At 34.5% G+C, this 18,954-nt stretch overlaps 1 protein-coding gene across 2 annotated transcripts in view; it reads left to right on the forward strand.

Annotated features, from left to right (window-relative positions):
• The first annotated feature begins 349 nt into the window (after nt 1-349).
• foxn2a (forkhead box N2a) overlaps nt 350-18,954 on the forward strand; it is a 74,598-nt gene continuing 55,993 nt past the window's right edge. For both annotated transcript variants that reach the window (XR_012388962.1, XM_073920349.1), the window contains exon 1: nt 350-430. The gene's annotated coding sequence lies outside the window, so the exon portion shown is untranslated. The remainder of the gene's footprint in view (nt 431-18,954) is intronic.

The following is an 18,954-nucleotide window of genomic DNA, read 5'->3' on the forward strand; positions in this document are numbered from 1 at the left end:
AAACAGCCATCAGTACCTTTATATGAAGTATTCAGTGTTTACAATTTCAATTTTATACATCATAATTAAAACTCACAACTAAGTTAAGAGCATTTTTCAGCTTTAGCAAGAAATTAAGTGTAAAACAGATGTGAAATCGTAAGATTTCACAGAGGATTAGAGGAGACTTCATGTTAAGCGAGAGGGAAAAAGGGCTGAAAACACATTAAATAGAGTGGAATGGCGTGCGTCGCGCGCGCTGCAGCAGTTGCCAGGGGAGATCGAAGGGGAGGGGTTATGATTGGCTGAAGTGGGTCTGTTGCCTGGCAACGGCAAAGGGGTTTGGTAGCGTTGCTGTGCGGCGTGATCTGTGCGCAGCGCCGATGGAGGAAACAGTTTGAGGCTGAACAGTCGGACTACTGACGGGAAAGAAAGCTCCGCGTGTCCCAATGTGAGTAACCAAACCCGGTCTGCAGCTTTCCGTGCTGTCGAGGGACTTTATATGTGTGTGGAAGTTAACACGCGACAGACAGGGCAAGTTGACGTGAAAGGCATGGGCGGATATATCAGGCTGAGCTTCGGTGGTTCCTGTATTGTTTCTTTAGTGCTGTTGTTTGTTGTCGTTCAGATGTCGAATTTCACGGCATTCTTACGAGCGGAATCAGCGATACGCGAACATTCCGTCGCTGCTTCCCCTGCCATGTGCTCCAATCCAGCAAACAACTTCTTTTGTGGTCGAGGACACTTGCTCAAGTGTTCTCGCGCACTTCTGAGTGGAATACCGATATCTGACATGATTTTGCCCGTCACTCTTTTGTTAACAGCGAGAGCGAGTTAGCGCGGAACTCTCACTGAACTCATCTCTTTAGCGTTACATTGTCTTTCTTGATGTGATTCCATTGTGTCCTCGTCTGTTTAGGTTGGTTGTTGGATAATAACTTCAATATTAACTTTTTAGACAATATTTCCTTTGTTAATAATCAGTAGATGGCTTATTACGTTAATATATAAAGTTTTAAACACATTTAATTGATTAATATTCAATGAATGTCTTGTGGTAATACAAATGTTTCTATTTCAACACCAACATTTACGTTTATTTAAATGTATATGGCAAAGTGTGTGTTTTATGCTGTGAGCTTATCGTTTGTGGCGCGTTTAAACACTAAGTTACATTACAGTTCCCTTGAATAGCTCCCTTTTGAGACATTAAATGATGTGTCTTGCTTGTAAATATGTCTTTCATTAATTTTCTTTTTGGCTTAGCCTTTTTATCATAGTGGTAATAAGAGGATATTCAGACATACTCCTTAATAATATCATTTCAGAAAAGTATTCTTTGCAAATTCTAAATGGGGAAATTATATTAGCAGCAAATGACTATCAAATTATAACATTGTTCACAGTGAATTAGATAGTGTTAATGTTGTTTAAAATCCTACTTGCATGCTAATTTCGATTAAATATTCAAAGTAAAATGGCAAACAAAATAGAGACTGCGTAATGAACAAATGTGCAAATATAAAACCAACTTTACCTCATATCTTTTATTCAGGGTCTCCATGGGGTCTTAATGTCTAAAATTTTAAAACCTAAATTTTAGGCGTTAAAAAGTATTAGATTTACTGACATATTGAATTGTAGGTCTTAAATTGTTTCAAACAGGTCTTAATTTTTTTTGACCAAGTGAAGCTACTCAGTTTGGGCCACATTTCAATCTAATGACCAACAACACATCTCAATAAAACCATATATTTTTAGATTTAAGTTTTTTATTGTAAAGAGATAGTTCCCCAAATAATTCCCCAAATTAAATTCCACAATCAGGGGAGAAAAAAAAAACTAATATCAATTACATGATTCCTCATGATAATACTGGGCCATCAGAAAAAAATCTTAACCCTGTATAAGTTTAAAATTTAATTCTTTGTGGTCTTAAAAGGGTCTTAAAAAGACTTACTTGACTTAATGAAACCTGCAGAAACCCTGTTTATTAACCAAGGATCACCACAGCGGAATGAACCGCCAACCTGTCAAGCATATGTTTTACACAGCAGATGCCCTTCCAGCTGCAACCTATTAAATATATCATACAAGATAAAAAAAGGTAGGTAACACTTTACAAGAAGGTTCATTAGTTAGTGTTAAGTAATTAATTTACTAACATGAACAAACAATGAACAATACATTTACTACAGTATTTATTCATGTTAATAAACGTTAGTTCATGAAAATACAGTTGTTCATTGTTAGTTCATGTTAACTCATGGTGCATTATCTAATGTTAACAAGCATGGAGTTGGATGTTAATAATGCATTAGTAAATGTTCAATTATGATTAATAAATGCTGTACATGTGTTGTTCATGATTAGTTCATGTTAGTAAATGCATTAACTAATGAACCTTATTGTAAAGTGTTACCAAAAGGTAAAATAGTTTTTAAAGGAGCATATGTCATTGCTTACAATGTCAAAAGCTCGTATTATGGACCGAACACATTGTAAAGCTTTTATTTGAGAGTAAAGAAAAATGTTTGAATTTACTCAATAGATTTACAAGTGTTGTTTTTTGACTCAGCAGTTTTATTAATGATGGTTGGATTGAGCCTGGATTGAGATGATGAGCATTGTAATTGTTTCTGAGTTGTTCATTCTCTGCCAACAAGTCTTGTCAATGAATTTGGTGGGGTTTTTTTGTTATGAGATTTTTTTTTGTGCGATTTAATTGAGTATATGTTTTATGTATAAAATAAGTGTTGGACTAAGAATATCAGGGTCTTAAAAATTCTTAAAATGTCTTAAATTTCACAAACAAAAGGCCTTAAAAAGTCTTAAATTTACTGAAATATTGTCTTGTAGATCTTAAATCATTTTAAGCAGGTCTTAATTTTCCTGTGTCCAACACTGTAAAACCCAAAAAGTTAAGGTAACTCAAAACAGTTTGAGGAAACCGATTGCAACAAACTATTTAACTACAAAAACTAATCTTAATGAGTACTGTGAACTTAATCCATTTGAATAAATGAAACAATTTGAGCACAGCACAACCCCATAAACAAAGAGAACTCAAACCCACTGAGTACTGTAAAACCCTATAAGTTAAGGCAACTCAAACTGTTTGAGGAAACCAATTGCAACAGACAATTTGAGTAAAAAAAACTAGTCTATATGAGTACTGTGAACTAACTTCATTTAGGTTGAAGTAATGAGGTATTTAATTAACTCATTACTTTCATCGCTGAGTTCAAAACTCCTTTCAAATAAGTAAAATTAACTTAAAGTAAATTTTAAGTTAACTACACTCATTTCATTTGATAAAGTTGATTGTTGGGTTTACAGGTAAGTAAAGCTATCCATTTGGGCCGACATCCATCTAACCACAGCAATCCATCTCAATAATAAATATTTTTATTTATTTATTTATTTAATTTTTTACTTTTTGTTGCCGAGTGATCCGATTTACAATAGCTGTTTGCCTATTTTACAGCAGTTTCAGGGAAAGAAAACTAAAAACAATTACACAATTCCTCATGATAATAACAGAGCAACACATCACTTTACATAATACATTATACTCAATCGGATTGGGCCAAAAGTCAACAAATGTATATTTTTGATTGTTTATGTCATTGTCTCCAGTCTCCACAATAAATAAACTTTTTACAATGTTAAACTTGCCTTTAAAAAAATATACTATGTTAAAAAAAATTTTTTTTTCAAGAGTTTTCTTGTTTTGACACATTAAAATATGTTGCTTAGAAATAATTACACCATATTTGTTTGTTTTTTGTGGCAACCGACCGGGCCATTGTAAGTCATCATTAGTGTTTAGCCCTGTGTAAGTCTAAAATGTTATTCTTAATGGTCCTACAAGGGTCTTAAAATGTCTTAAATTGAACTTGATTAAACCTGGTATATGAGTGTATGTCAGCATTGGCAATCTAGTTTACTAGAAATCTCGCCATTGGTTATAAGAAACACATTATTTGAGTAGTAATGTGTTTAATATAAATGAAAGTAAAACGTGTTACAAACAGCATACTGACATGGTTTTTATGAGTCATTACACCTATACTGCCAGAAATGAAATCTGTTGACATGCATGCCTGCCATACCACCTGTGTCAGAGACGTTTTTGACAGGAAACATTTGACTTAACTTTACTCTGAGTTTAGTTCCTCTTAGTTCTTGGTAGCTTTTGTTTGTGAAAAAAGAGCCTGTTCGTTGCCTGCTGCGGGGTCCATATGAGCTCCATTCACTGGAAGCTTGACCTCATTGACATGATGCAATCTGTTCACAGGATAATCACTTTCAGAGCAAGACTGCTCATTGATTGAATATGCTTTGCTATTATTCCCTAACGTTCGAGTCACAACAACTTATTATGCCAACGATCGTGTCTGCAATTCATCGCCCACTTCTCCTGAATCCCCTAAATGCTGGAGCTTAAGTCTCGACATGGCATCACTTTAAAAGAAAGCAAACAGCTGTGGGAATTCTCGACTAATCTTATCAAGATGTTTTTATGATGCTGCTCTCGCATGTATTGTGTTGTGGTTAATATTTGACACCAGTCATTGCTAAAGATCAGCTAGAAAAGTTAGAAACCTTGAACTGGATGAAGAAACAAATTAAATTTAGAGTTTTGTTTAATGTAGGGATGTGCAATATTGAAGAAAAATGCTAAATAATGCGATATTTTTCTATATGTAATAATCTGATATATATATTTTTAAAATTATAATCAAATATACGCTTCATATTATTTCCAGAAAAAGAAAGCATCACTACAACTTAGGGCTGCACATTATATCGTTTCAGCATTGCAATGGAATCATTCACTATAGTCACATTGCAGGATATGCAATATTGAGTTAATCACTTGCATGGATTTTTAAGGCCTGTGACTGTATGAGGATTTTAAAGGCATTCAGGCATAAGAAATTGCACCATTTGTAACTTTAATAACTGTTAATTTAATTGAATTATTCATAGAAAAAGGAGACTATGCAGTATAATTGTACATTTGATTATTCAATTACTGTTATACCCAAATAGTTAATCCTCAGAAAAAAATACAAGACTGTTTCCTTTATTGCATTTATATATGCTTTTAGATTGTTTAATATATTTTTGCAGATGTGCTTCCTTATAGAACCATACCAATCAATCTAAAATTATAAATTCTTTCCAAATAGAGGTAAAGGCATCTAGTGAAATTGTACTCGTATCACAATATATATAGCAGAAAAACCAAAATTACACAATCAATGTCAGATTTTTTCTATATCGTGCAGCCTTACAACAAGTTTGTGTGAAATACAACCTGAAATCTCAAACAGAATTTTAAGTCTAGATTCGATCAAGTGATTTTTACAGATGTCGTATTGGACGTACAAGAATAACCCATGTTTTTTTAGATGAAGACCCCTAATGTTTATACTGCACAATTCCTCTCACAGTAAAACACTGCTGGATTGTCCTGCTTTTAATGATTCCAGGAGACTTTTTTTTATTAAATGAATTTAAATGACATTTTTAGCAAAGTGACACCAGGAATAAATGTAGAATTTGTATTATGTATTAACGCTGAACATTGTCAAATTGTTTGTTGATGTTTAATTATATATTTATTATTATTGAAAAATTCTTGCCATGAAAATGGACTTGGTTGCTGACATGGCATTAAATAAAAAATACATTACATTTTCCCTACTACACTTTCTTATGAAAGTGAAAAGCTGTGTTTTACTGTTGCATAAAACAAATTAAAAATTTCAACAATGTAAAGCAAACTAAAGTAAATATCAACTTGACAACATCAAGAACACTTTCCTGACAGCATCAGGAAAACAACAACACTTTAAATGACTCGAGTTACAAATTTGCTGTTTTATTGATTTCTTAACATGGCTTGATTGCTTGATCATGAGGTATTTCAGCATCCATAATAAAATTATTACAGATTTTTGGACAATAAAATAACAGCATAACAGATAATTGCCTGATGTGCTGTAAAATCTTTTAAAAGTTGTGCTAGTTGCAGGCAAAGATAAATTTGCATTAAATTGCTAATTTGTTGATGGAGTTGACATCAAAATTATTTGCCCTCCTGTGAACTTCTTTTTCCCAAATGATGTTGAACAGTAAAGAAATTGTTAGCCCCCCTGAATTATTAGACCGCTTGTTTATTTTTTATCCAATTTCTGTTTAGGAGGAAAGATTTTTTCAGCACATTTTTAAACATAATAGTTTTAATAACTCATTTCTAATAACTGTTTTATTTTGTCTTTGCCATGATGACAGTAAATAATATTTTACTAGATATTTTTCAAGACTCTTCTATACAGCTTAAAGGGACATTTAAATGCTTAACTAGGTTAATTAGGTTAACAAAGCAGGTTAGGGTAATTAGACAAGTTATTGTATAACAATTGTTTGTTCTTAAGACTATAGAAATAAAATATAGCTTAAAGGGGCTAATAATTTTGTCCCTAAAATAGTGTTTACATAATTAAAAACTGCTTTTATTCTAGCCGAAATAAAACAATTATCGCTTTCTCCAAAAGAAATAACATTATCAGACATACTGTAAAAATTCCCCTGCTCTGTTAAACATCATTTGGAAAATATTTTAAAAAAGAAAACAAATCGAATGGGCTAATAATTCAGAATTTAATTGTATGTATGTGTGTATATATATATATATATATATATATATATATATATATATATATATATATATATATATATATATATATATATATATGGATGGATGGATGGATGGATGGATAGATAGATACAGACGTAGTTGATGGGATTGGTTGTGTGCATATATTTGTTATTGGTTGCCGTTGGCTGACTTGCTTAGCCCTACTAAAGAAGTGCTACCTCATTAATGTCAAATAGATTCATTGAGTTCAACTCAGACTGTTGAATTAATTCAGAGGAGAGGGTTGTGGGTTGGTCAGTTCTCTACATTCAACAGATGTTGTTTGCTGACAGCAAGACCCAAGATAAACAGCACACAAAGACAACAACAATATAAAAAAAACAACTGCTCACCCTATTGTTTAACTGCCAGTTGAACAGACTCAGTAGTTTGGGATGTGGTGCGAAATGAAATCTTTCAGCCTAAAGTCAAGAACCTAAAATGAACATTTCCTCACCAGTTCCTCACAGTCAATGGTTTTAAATGTCCTCTGTAAGACACAAAACGTGAAGAATGTTGTAAAAAAGTTGCTATTGACATGTATAGTAGGAACAAAAAGTAGCATGTAAATCAATGCCCCACCAATATTCTTCAGTCTATTTCTTTCAACAGAAGAAAGAAACTCAAGTTTGGAACTAGTGAATTTTATATTTTTGGTGAACTGTCCCTTTTAGTGTCACAAATTCGTATTTATTTAAATAGAAGTGTATGTACTAGTGGTACAAAGACCCCAGAAATCATTACACCTCTGAAGGACTTTTACTCTCCGAACTCAAATCAAGACCATTCATTCATCCATTCATTCATTTTCTTGTCGGCTTAGTCCCTTTATTAATCCGGGGTCGCCACCGCGGAATGAACCGCCAACTTATCCAGCAAGTTTTTTTACGCAGCGGATGCCCATCCAGCCGCAACCCATCTCTGGGAAATATCCACACACACATTTACACACACACTCATACACTACGGACAATTTAGCCTACCCAATTTACCTGTACCGCATGTCTTTGGACTTTGGTCTTTGTTTGTGGTGACCCAAGTTCAATTTCCATCTTTTTTTTTGCCAACCCTTCTGTTCATTACAGTCTCATACATTAATTTAACTTTAATGCACATTTACTTATTTAAAAGATCTGTATGTGGATATTAGGCATATTTTTGTTTCATGATTTTTTGTTTAAGGATAATCTTTTCACTTTGCCTTTAAAATGGCTTTTCTTTTGATTACATCATCAAGGTCACCTCCTCTCCAACCTGTCATATAGAGTGAGATATGTTTGGGAATCAAAAATCGATGTCTATTCTGGAATTGGATACTTGGATTAAGAACCAGATTCTTGTTATAAAATTAATTTTGATTCCTATTGTTGATTCCTTTACGTGTTAATTTTATTTTAACTTATTAATCTACCAGTTACTTCAACACTGGTGAACACATTGAATAATAATGTAAACATTACTTTAAAGTAGGACAACAGGATGTGCTCAAAAGGTTTCTTTCATTTAAACCCGCTTTTATGAACACAAATTTAGCCTTGAAACCGTCCTATGATTATTTTGCATGTGTTAGATGAATGTTTTTTTTTTTTTTTTGCATGAGCAATTTCCGATCCGTTGCATAATTTTTTTAATTTAATTACTGTCGATGTATACAAGTATACGTTAAACGAATTTATAGAATTAAAGTGTATATACAAGTAAAACTGTAAAACTGAATAAAATGTATAGGCCTAAGATTGGAAATGAAGAAAATCAATTATCTATGATTTCATAAGTTAATGCACGAAGTAGCATACTCATAAAGTGGGATTATTTGATCTGAAACTCTTAGAAAGAGTTTTTTTTTTGTAAATTATAAACATTGCATTTGTGAATTAATCAGATTTAGTTTAAATGTACATATATTACTGAACGATTGAGGACAAATCAAGGCAAAGGCAGATTCTGCTTGACTAGTGTATTCAGCATTAAGCTCCACTGTGTTATAAAGGTGATTGCTTTTGTTTTCATTGCAATAAGTTATTATTTTAAATGTTTTGGTGCATTTGTTAATAGGATTTAAAGTAATGTTTTCAATAAATTAGGAAATTACCCATGGCATTCTTTATTGTAATATAGTTTGGTGTATTAACCTTCAGCACGTGGCTCTCAATGATTTTTGGCGTTTCCCTGATTTAGAAATTCAAAATTGATCAGCAGAATCGAATTTGGAATTGGAATCAAGAACATTCTAGCGATACCAAACCATAGACATAACACACAAGAGACCATTGTTGTCATTGGGAGTAATGCAACAACATTTGTTTGGTAGCTTTCCAAGATCCACAGCACATATACACTATTCAATCAGCACTTAATACAGATTTTTTTTTTCCATTTAAAGATGTAAATTGTTTGCAAACAAGTGATTTTAATTCAAATCATGTTGAATTAAAAAAGGCAGCGTTTCTATAAAATAAAAGCACTGTTAATCATAGGATTTCCAAGTGTTCTACCTAACAAAATAAACATAAGATGAGATATAAGATGACCTAGGTAGATGATCTATAAATTTCAGCTTTTTAAAAATCTTTTGCGAAGTTTTCCAGTGAGATTCTCTTACTGAAATGAATGCTGAATAAAAATCCCTCCTTTTTGTGTTTAAATGGACTACTCAGGCTAGTACTGCTTTCGTTTCTTTCACTTGCCTTATCACTAAGCAAAACACTTTTGCAGTGTGAAGCTCTTAGAAATGCGTGTAGAGAGCGGAAGCGTTCGCTGATGAGGATGTGAATTGGCTGAATGGATATTTCCCCGGATGGGTGTTGCAGACATTGTGGGATGTCCTGTCTTAGACGTGGAACTAAACACATACGGGAAACTCTGCTCTGTTGTGTTTCACCACAGACAAATCATGTCATGCATGCTGAGAACGAAACGATGGTGAATTATAATTTACTATAGTCTGATGATGATTGACAACTAGTATAGGTTGTTTGCATGATTAGTGAGTTTTTGTCCCAATTAAAAATTTCTTAATACGCTTTAATCACAATATTATCACAATATTGACCCAAGCTGCAAAAAAGGATTACTTTAACAGGTATAATTAAACAAATACTCTGTGTATTGCTTTATTGAACATGCATGTTCAGAATAAACAAATATTTCAACCAAATTAAATGGCAAAAGAAGGATAACTACAATTCTGAACACTTCACAATAAAGTCTCATTAATTAATATTAGTAAATGCATTAAATTAACCGTGAAAATAGCATTTCTATAGTTATATGTTAATTAATTTGAAAAATACACCTGAATTTTATTAGTTAACCACTTTAGATTTTAATATGTTACTAAGAAACTAACATTGACTAAGATTTATAAATGCTTTTGTAGTAAGTTAAATTAACTACAATAAATTATAATATACAAAATATTATGATACAATAAATCATAAAATATTTATAAATTAGAAAGGAACAGCGACGCAGTGGCGCAGTAGGTAGTGCTGTTGCCTCACAGCAAGAAGGTCGCTGGATCGAGCATCAGCTGGGTCAGTTTGTATGTTCTCCCTGCAGTCGCGTGGGTTTCCTTCGGGTGCTCCGGTTTTCAGTCCATAAGTTGGCGGTTTATTCCACTTTGGCAACCCCGGTTTAATAAAGGGACAAAGCCGAAAAGAAAATGAATGAATGAATGAATGATATTAGAAAGGTATGGTGTTGCCTTGGATTGGATAAGCAGTTATTTCAAAAATTAAATTAAAAAAATCTTCATATCTAAATGTAAATTGTGGCACACCACACGGATCATTTTTAATTCCAATATTGTTTATTATTTACATTTATGATATGTGTAAGATATTTCATCTATTTAAGTTTATTTTATTTGCTGATGATACAAGTATCGTTTGTTCTGGGGATAATCTACCAAAACATATGGAGTTGATTAAAACAGAAATTATTAAATTGAAATTGTGGTTTGATGTAGACAAATTGTCATTTAATATCAGTAAAACAAAGGTTACGTTATTTATTAAATTAAAAAGTAGTCATATAATTTAGATAAAAAACTGATAATGAAGTTATAGAAAGAGTATATGCAATTAAGTTTCTTGGTGTTGTATTGGACCATAAAATTAGTTGGAAACAGCAAATAAGTAATGTGATATCAAATTAGTAAAAACAGTAGCAATAGTGTATAAAGCAAGATTTATCCTGGACAATAAATCAATGTATGTATTATATAACAAACTGATTTTGCCATATTTGAGTTATTGTGTTGAAATAGGGGAAAACATACAAATCTAACTTTCGATCCTTATGTACAATGCAGAAAAAAAGAAATGTGGGGTGTTTGGAGCATACAAATCCTTTATTTTTAAAATTGAAGATACTTAAACTCAATTATTTGGTTACATTTAAAACAGCACAATTTATGTTTAAAGCTAGAAATAAATTACTTCCGAAGTGCATACTAACGTTTTTTAAAGAAAGACAAGGGGAGAAGAACATTTTGAGATAATCTGAGAGAAAATTTTAGGAGGCTGAAAACAAGGACAGCTTTAAAAAGTTTTTGTATGTCTGTATGTGGTGTGAAATTTTGGAACAGTCTAGAACAGATTCTCAAACAATGTCAGGATATTAATCAATTTAAAAAGTTGTGTAAATATATATTAGTAAAGGAATAAAACAAAAGGATACAACGAGAAAGGTGTGATTAAATTTCAATTAATGGCTGTGTGCAGTACTATGTATTTTTATTGGGTCTATGTTTTAAAATGTAAATGTACAATTGGAATCAAACATATAATATGTCGAAGATGCCAAAAGGATCAAATATGTCTCATGCAAAGCTCGTATGTCCCATGTAAAAAGAAGAAATAAGTAAAAGAAGAAATAAGTTTAATAGACGAATGATGTGTGTGGTAATGAGGTAGGAAAATAATAAGCTTGTGCTTCATCCCGCTCCATTTTCGACCATGTTGAAATGTTTTTTTTTTGTCAAGGAATTTTTTTGTATGAAATTTCTGTTAAAAAAAAAACAAAAAAAAATGTTAACAAATAGACGCTGGTTGCAGAGTAAATAATAAATTCCTGTAGCTGTAAATAATTATTGAGGGTTTTTTAAAGTGATCAATATTGTGCATGTTTATTATCATGGTATATTGAATTATTGAATATCGGCATGTCTAGCCAGTGAGGCAGAAAAGCTCTTCTGGGGCTCAATTGACAGCATCAGAAGTGATGGACACTGCATTCTTGATGTAGGTTTACTGAGCTTAATTTAATTTTGAGAGTCTAAATTAGATGTCATTCGCCTTGAGACCTTGAGCTCACATGTTGGGAATCTAAATGAAGCAGTTCTTAAAGGGAAAGTTCACCCTAAAATTTAATTTGGGTATTAAATTACTCTCATCCAGCCAGTCCTTTTCTAGATTAAAGTTTTTATTTGTTGATACTGTAATCTTTGGTAATTCATGAAACGCAAGTCAACAGCTGCAGGCACTTTTCAAGCTATATGAACTGATTCTGTTTGTTTTCAAGAGGGTGGATGACTATATGTGTTGTATTGGTCATCAAAACAGGTCGTATGCTTATCCAGGATGCTGCAACCTTTGTAAAAAAGTAAAACTATGCTTTCCAATACAATTTCAATTAGGAAGATTGATTTAACAGATTTCCTATATTTCAAATGTCTTTATTCGCTTGTTAAGTTCTGACATGGAATACTGTTTCCGGGTCCAAGCCTCTACAAATTGAGAAAATGTTAGTTTATGATCACTTTTTAGTCATATCACACATTTAAGTGACATTTTTTAAATATAAAACCATGACGTACGCAACACTTTCTGGATTTGCTGCATCAGACATCAATATATTAACAATTGCAAAATCAAAAAAATAACTTTCTGGCTATCGGATATTAAGCATGGATGTATAGACCAGTGTTTCTCAACTGGTGGGTCGCAGGAACATTTTCACTGTGTCGCGGAGTGTGTAGTCAAAAACCACAAAAATTAAATCTTGCTTTTGCTTCTATCAGACTTTTATTTTGAAATGCGTGTGCGACAACTGAACTTTTCCTTACCCTAACCACTGTTTACAGTATTTGACGTTTTTACTCTGTAATATTACTATAATTTGGTGCTTTGTTAAATGACAGCAATAAAGTATTGTTTATTTGTAAACCTTGGTGATTTTCTTATGATTTAATTGTCACTACTTGTGTATGTTAACAAGTAAACACAAATTAATTATAATTCCAAGATTATATTATAGTTCCTAAAAAGTTTGGGGTCGCGGCTTGATGACCATGTACAAATGGGGGTCCTATTGTAACGGGGAGACTGACACGGAGGGATCCATTATGCAGTATTTATTAGTCACAGTCAAACACAAACATCCAATACGCACTAAAGTGCGAACACACATCAACAGTAATCAATAATGGTCGAGGGGCTGGCGGCTGACAGACACAGAGTGATTTACCAGGCATAGATCAGTGGCAGGCGGCGTGGTTCAGAATAGTGATGGGACGTTGTGCGCCGAGGCTTCGAAGCATGTATCAAAAAAACGATACATCTCGCAGTGAAGCAGTGTACCGGAGCTTGATTCGTTTTGCCATCATCACGTGATCAGTGACGTCCGAAGCTTCATTTTCGCCTTTACCCACGTGACTGCTTCGAATTTTGATTCAAAGGTTTAAACACCCTCATAGTAAAGTGTATAGCGAGAGAATTGGCGTCTATTACATACATTTGTTTCAAAGCACTGCACCAGTCCCACACACCAGTAATTAAACTAAACTACAATAGTATTTTTTAGTAAAAAGGTTTTGAACAATACTAAAGTGTATTAGCGTATTTTTTTAATGACTATCTTTAAAGAAAACCACCGCATATCGTAGTATTGTGTTTAACAGAGACCATCTGGTGAATGTGACTCTGAAGCATCGTTCACATAGCGTCCTCCTAGAGCACTCGCCTCCCAATCAGGAATCGCTGGTTCGATCCCTGCTTGGAGCGGGACTAATTGTATTATGATAAACTTTTGAATACCTTGGATTTTACTACAATCATCAGTTGTGTAATGTAATACATCTTGTGTAAAAACTACAGTAATTGAGTAATTTGTTTATATTGCTGTTGTTGTATTACTACATGAATGAGTTGGTCAGTTGTGAACTTTTGACATTATGGCAACACAGTGCTTTCCCACACTTTCACCAGAAGAGGTCCTCATCGAGCTCTGATTTAGAAGGCTTCGAGTAACGAACCTTTTTCCGATACAATTGAGTCGAGCGCTTCACTGGTTCAGAAAGCTTCATTTCACCATCACTAGTTCAGAATCTTTTAGGCAGGCTTGGGTCGAGGGCAGGCAGCGTGGTTCAGAGTCCGTGTATCAAGCAAGGGTTGTGGGCAGGCAGAAGGCAACTCAGAGTCAGAAACAGTCCGGGGTTATACACAGAAGATCAGGCAGGAAAGACCGCTCAGTAATGCTGGCCGGGGCTAAACAAGACTTCGCAATGAATTGGAGTTTGAGTGTGGCTTATATAGGGAGCGTGAGTCGTTAACTAGATTAAGTTCAGGTGTGTGCACAATCAGTTTAGATGGATGATGTAATGCTTAAAAGTCCGGGGATGGTGACCTCTGCTGGCCAGCGAGGGGAATGACTGGGACCGAGTCGGTGACACCTATGGCCAAACTAGTTGAGAACCATTTCAATGAAGTGATGCTATTAGCCCATTTCCTGCCTGTTGCCAAACTATTCATAACTGTAACAAGAGGTGATTCCATCATATCTTAACCTTAAAACGGAAATCATGACATTATTTGCCAACATGTGGACATTTTGGAGTTCTTGGAAGCTATGGAAATTAAAAATGTAAACCAGGAAATACGTTAGGACCATTGTTATCGTTTACATCTCTTAAAGTGGTCTTTATATTGCGATCATGATTTTCTGAAGTATTCCATCTCTTTGTAAACATTTATTATTAGCATTTGTTGAGTTTCCCTAGTTTGATATAGCGCTTGGATCTGGAAACCGCTTTGTGTGACGTCACACTTAACAATTGGATATGGAACTTTAATACTTTGATGAATATGCTCAGTATGATTTGCCAAGGCTGTAGGTTAACTGTGGTAAATAATATTCAGTTTTTTTTGCACAGAATAATCATGTCAGTTCATAAGATGTGACATGTCAAGAAGCCATGAGTATTGATTTTGTGTTGCCTGTATGTGTTTATTTGACTTTCGAAATTGGTCTGTTTTTATGAATAATTCAGTTTCAGCTAAAAATCTTCATTATTGTTCTAGTGGAGGACAACACGATGGCTCAGCACTGTCGCCTCACAGCAAGAAAGTCTCTGATTTGAGTCTCGGCTGGGTCAGTTGGCATTTTATGTGTGGAGTTTGCATGTTCTTCCTGTGTTGGCGTGTTTCAGGTTTCTCCCACAGTCCAAACACATGTGCTGTAGGTGAATTGAATAAAACTGAATTGGCCGTAGTGTATGTGTGTAAATGAGTGTGTAGGGATTTTTCCCAGTACTGGGTCGCAGCTAGAAGGGCATCCACTGTTTGAAACATATACTGGATAAGTTGGCGGTTCATTCTGCTGTGGCGACGCCTGATGAATAAAGGGATTAAACTCAAGGAAAATTAATAAATGGATATTTTAGTGGAGAAACAAAATCATCCACATCTTTGGATGGTTTGAGAGTGAGTAAATGGGCTGTCAAGTTTTTCAGGTTTGTTCATTAATGTTCAGTTATGTCACTCAGTGAATCAAATTTATATATTTAATGCAGCAGGGTGTCTACGGGGTCTTAAAGTATTACAAGGTGATAAATTAATTATGAGAAAATGAAGGCCCTTGAAAAGTCTTTTGAGTTTTTACGAGGTCTTAAATTTTGTTCAAGCGTTGTCCAAAGTGTTTGACTCCAAAAAAGCATAAATATATTTATTTTCCTCCTAACACTAGCAACAGCAAGCTTGATCCACGTGATTGGTTCGGGCCGGGGCGTGTCCGGCCAAGCTCCTCCGTCCGGGTTATGTCACTTAATTTGTGAAAAATGCGGGAAGGTGATGTGACGCTCTCCACATGTAGTGAAACCATAGAGCGAAACAGACATCAAAATGGGAAAATGTAAGTTTGCTTACTCCTGGTTGGCGAAAGACGAGTTTAAGCAGTGGCTGAAGCCTGTTGCTGGAAAAAAAAACGCGCAATATATTCTTTCAACCTTTGTTTCTTCCGAGTTTATCTACAGGGTCGTGCTCCATAGATTTATTTAACAACTGTTTATTAGGTTAAATGTTTAATCTAAACTGATTAGAAACAATGAGGTCTTAAAATATTCTCAGAAGGTCTTTAAAAAGTCTTTAAAAAGTATTGAAATTACCTTTACAATCCCTGCCTATACCCAGTTCAGTTACATCTAATTTATTAATCAAACTTGTTATTATGTTTTCAGTGTTTTGAGGCATATTGAGTGGTTCTCAATGACATTTATGATATTATTTAAACAGTGACTGATTTGCTTTCCTTCACCTATGAATGGATGACTATGAACGACGGCACATATTTTTTATTTTACAGTAGAACTTTCATGTGCGAGCCAGTGCATGATAAAACACAAACTATGCATCTAGATTCTCTACAAATGCTCTTTTTAATTTTTTTTTTTAAAGAAACATGTTTTGTGAACACTTAAACTCTGTTGGTGTTTCTAGCCGGGTTCAATCCAATTAATTAATATTTTTGGTGCAAACATGCATTCACAATGGTATGAACCGTTATAGGGGTGGTCAAATGTGTATTGGAGGTATTTATTATTTTAATTATTAATATTATTTAAGTTTTTTTTTTCATTTATTTTATTTAACAGAGACAATGGTCATTAATCAACAGTAAAACTGTAAATAAGCCAGAGTTAGCCACAAGGGCTAATTTTTATCTGTTGCCCCAAGACGCAGATCAGAGCAAACTATTTCTTTACTACTTAAGGGTAGATCCCCAATTGTTTTGATGTACTTCAGGTGGGATCAAGCGTTAATTAGGGGGGTCAGACTCCCAAACCCCCCTGTAATTCGCACCCTGCATTTAGGTGATGTCAGGGCTTAAGTTCTATAAACTCCTCCCTGCTGTAAGCAAACTCTGCTCTGATTGGTCAGCTGGCCCAGTCTGTTTTGATTAGTCTTTTTGTATCTATTCCATGTCTAAAATAAAACGAGGTTATGCAAATATGTTGCATTGATTGTGTTGACGTAGATCAAGATTTAGAAATATAACAACTCGATAAAGTGAGTCGAATCTTTTCTTTGAGAAACAATGTTTACATTTATCATGTTTTATTTTTTTTTGCTGAACAACTTCGCAGACTGTTTCTATTGAATGACAGCCACATTACAAACTGCAAATTAGTTCTCGTCAAATAAATGGCAATCATGATCTCTGAATTCCACGTAATTCCCACCTCGAGTCGTACAACTCACCCGCCCGGTTTCTGAAAGCAGTGTTGACGCGTGTGTCTGCTGATACTATCTGCTTTGTTAGCAGGTGACTGTGTGTGCGTTGACTGCAGCTGCACGTCACTCATCAGCTGAACGCTTCCCTGTTATTGCTCACTTTCTCTCCAACCGACCAGGAAGAGGCTCGTACCCCCCAAAATCTCCAAAGGCTGCAGTTGTCTTGGTTACATGTGCATACTAATCCAATATAGGTGGATGCTCCAAATTTGGGTTGCAAATGTTAAAAATAGCACTTTCCTCCAGTGCAGAAAGTACTTCCTTGAGCTTCCATTTAAAGGCAGTTTGTTATGCCTAGAAGAAGTTTGTTAATCATAATTACGGTGGGATTTCAGTCAAAATGCAATGAACGCATTAAGTGGTTCTGTATTCGCTTATTTATTTATTTATTTTACTTTATGACCAAAGATGTGAAGCTTCTTAACAGTAGTGTAACTCAATGAGCAGCAAACAATGCATGTTAATTAGGGCTGTAGATTAGTTAAATGTTCTAACTGCTGACTATAATGTCCAGATTATTCAAAAGCAGTGCGTATATCCATGAAGTGAACAATCATTTTGCTTTCCATGTATGAACAGATGAGCAGGGCCAGACAGAATCTGTGGACATTTATTGCTATTTTTGTGCCAAATTTTGTTGTACAAAATTTGCAGATTTACATATTTTGGGAGTAGTAGCTAAAAACTGAAGACATGAAATAAAAATACCACTTTTTATTTAAAGTTTACAATGCAAATCCAATTAGATCCACTTGTTTGGTAAACTAAGCAATTCTCTCATATAGGATATCTACTAAATGATGGAAATATTACTGTACAAACTGTACTGTAAATAAATTATGAACATTTTAATGTTACTATTATTGTATTACAAAATATTAGTGAAATGAATTAAAAAACTGATTAATATAAATTTACACAAGTACTTGGACTCAATGATAGGCTACAAATCTGTGGATTTCTGTGCTCACAGATTCCGTGTGGGCCTAGTTTTAAAGGGCCATGAAACCCCCTCGTTTCAGCAGGGTGTTTTCACACCTCTACTTTGGAAAAAGTCAGAAAAGTGGGCGTGTCCAGCTCTGTTTAGGGGGGAGTGTCGGAGGAACTAAAGTGGGATGGTGTGGGAGTGTCTATTTGTGCACGCGCGAGTTTCAGAGTCAAAATACACACCCACACAGACAGGAGAAAGTGATGGTGTTTAACCTACATGGACATCTGTAGTCGAATTATTTGCTGAATTATTAAATGTTGGACTTTAACTGCAGTTTGGCTCTTTCATTCAGGGAATTCATTCATGCCCCTCGCGACAAACGCGATATTTGATTCGAGGAACTGCTGCAAGCGTGTATTTTTCATGCAATGTTTGATACCGCACGGCGAATGAGAGAAAAAAAAACTCCGCATTTCCCGGAAACTTAGATGCACACGGCAGGTAGCGTCAGAAAGCCGCGTGTGTTATTCCGGTCACTAAATGCGGTGCTAACATTTCTGCACTCAGTGCAATAGTTAACTTAATTCGATACGAACAAACTGAATAAACAAAGAGCACTGGTCGCTCACTTACCAAATCTGTAGAGACAGGACATTCACCAGCAACTAGAGCCGCGTCTTTATGGAGAGAATACTACAAGCAAATCCGGATTTCAGCGTTTGCAGATGAGAACAGCTCTCAGGTAAACAATAATCCTCCTTAGACACGTAAGTTATTGTTGTCGAGCGTCGCGTACACTGTTAATCCACACGTGACCCAGA

The sequence above is a fragment of the Danio rerio genome, chromosome 13, assembly GCF_049306965.1.
Source record: "Danio rerio strain Tuebingen ecotype United States chromosome 13, GRCz12tu, whole genome shotgun sequence".
Taxonomy (NCBI): Eukaryota; Metazoa; Chordata; class Actinopteri; order Cypriniformes; family Danionidae; genus Danio; species Danio rerio.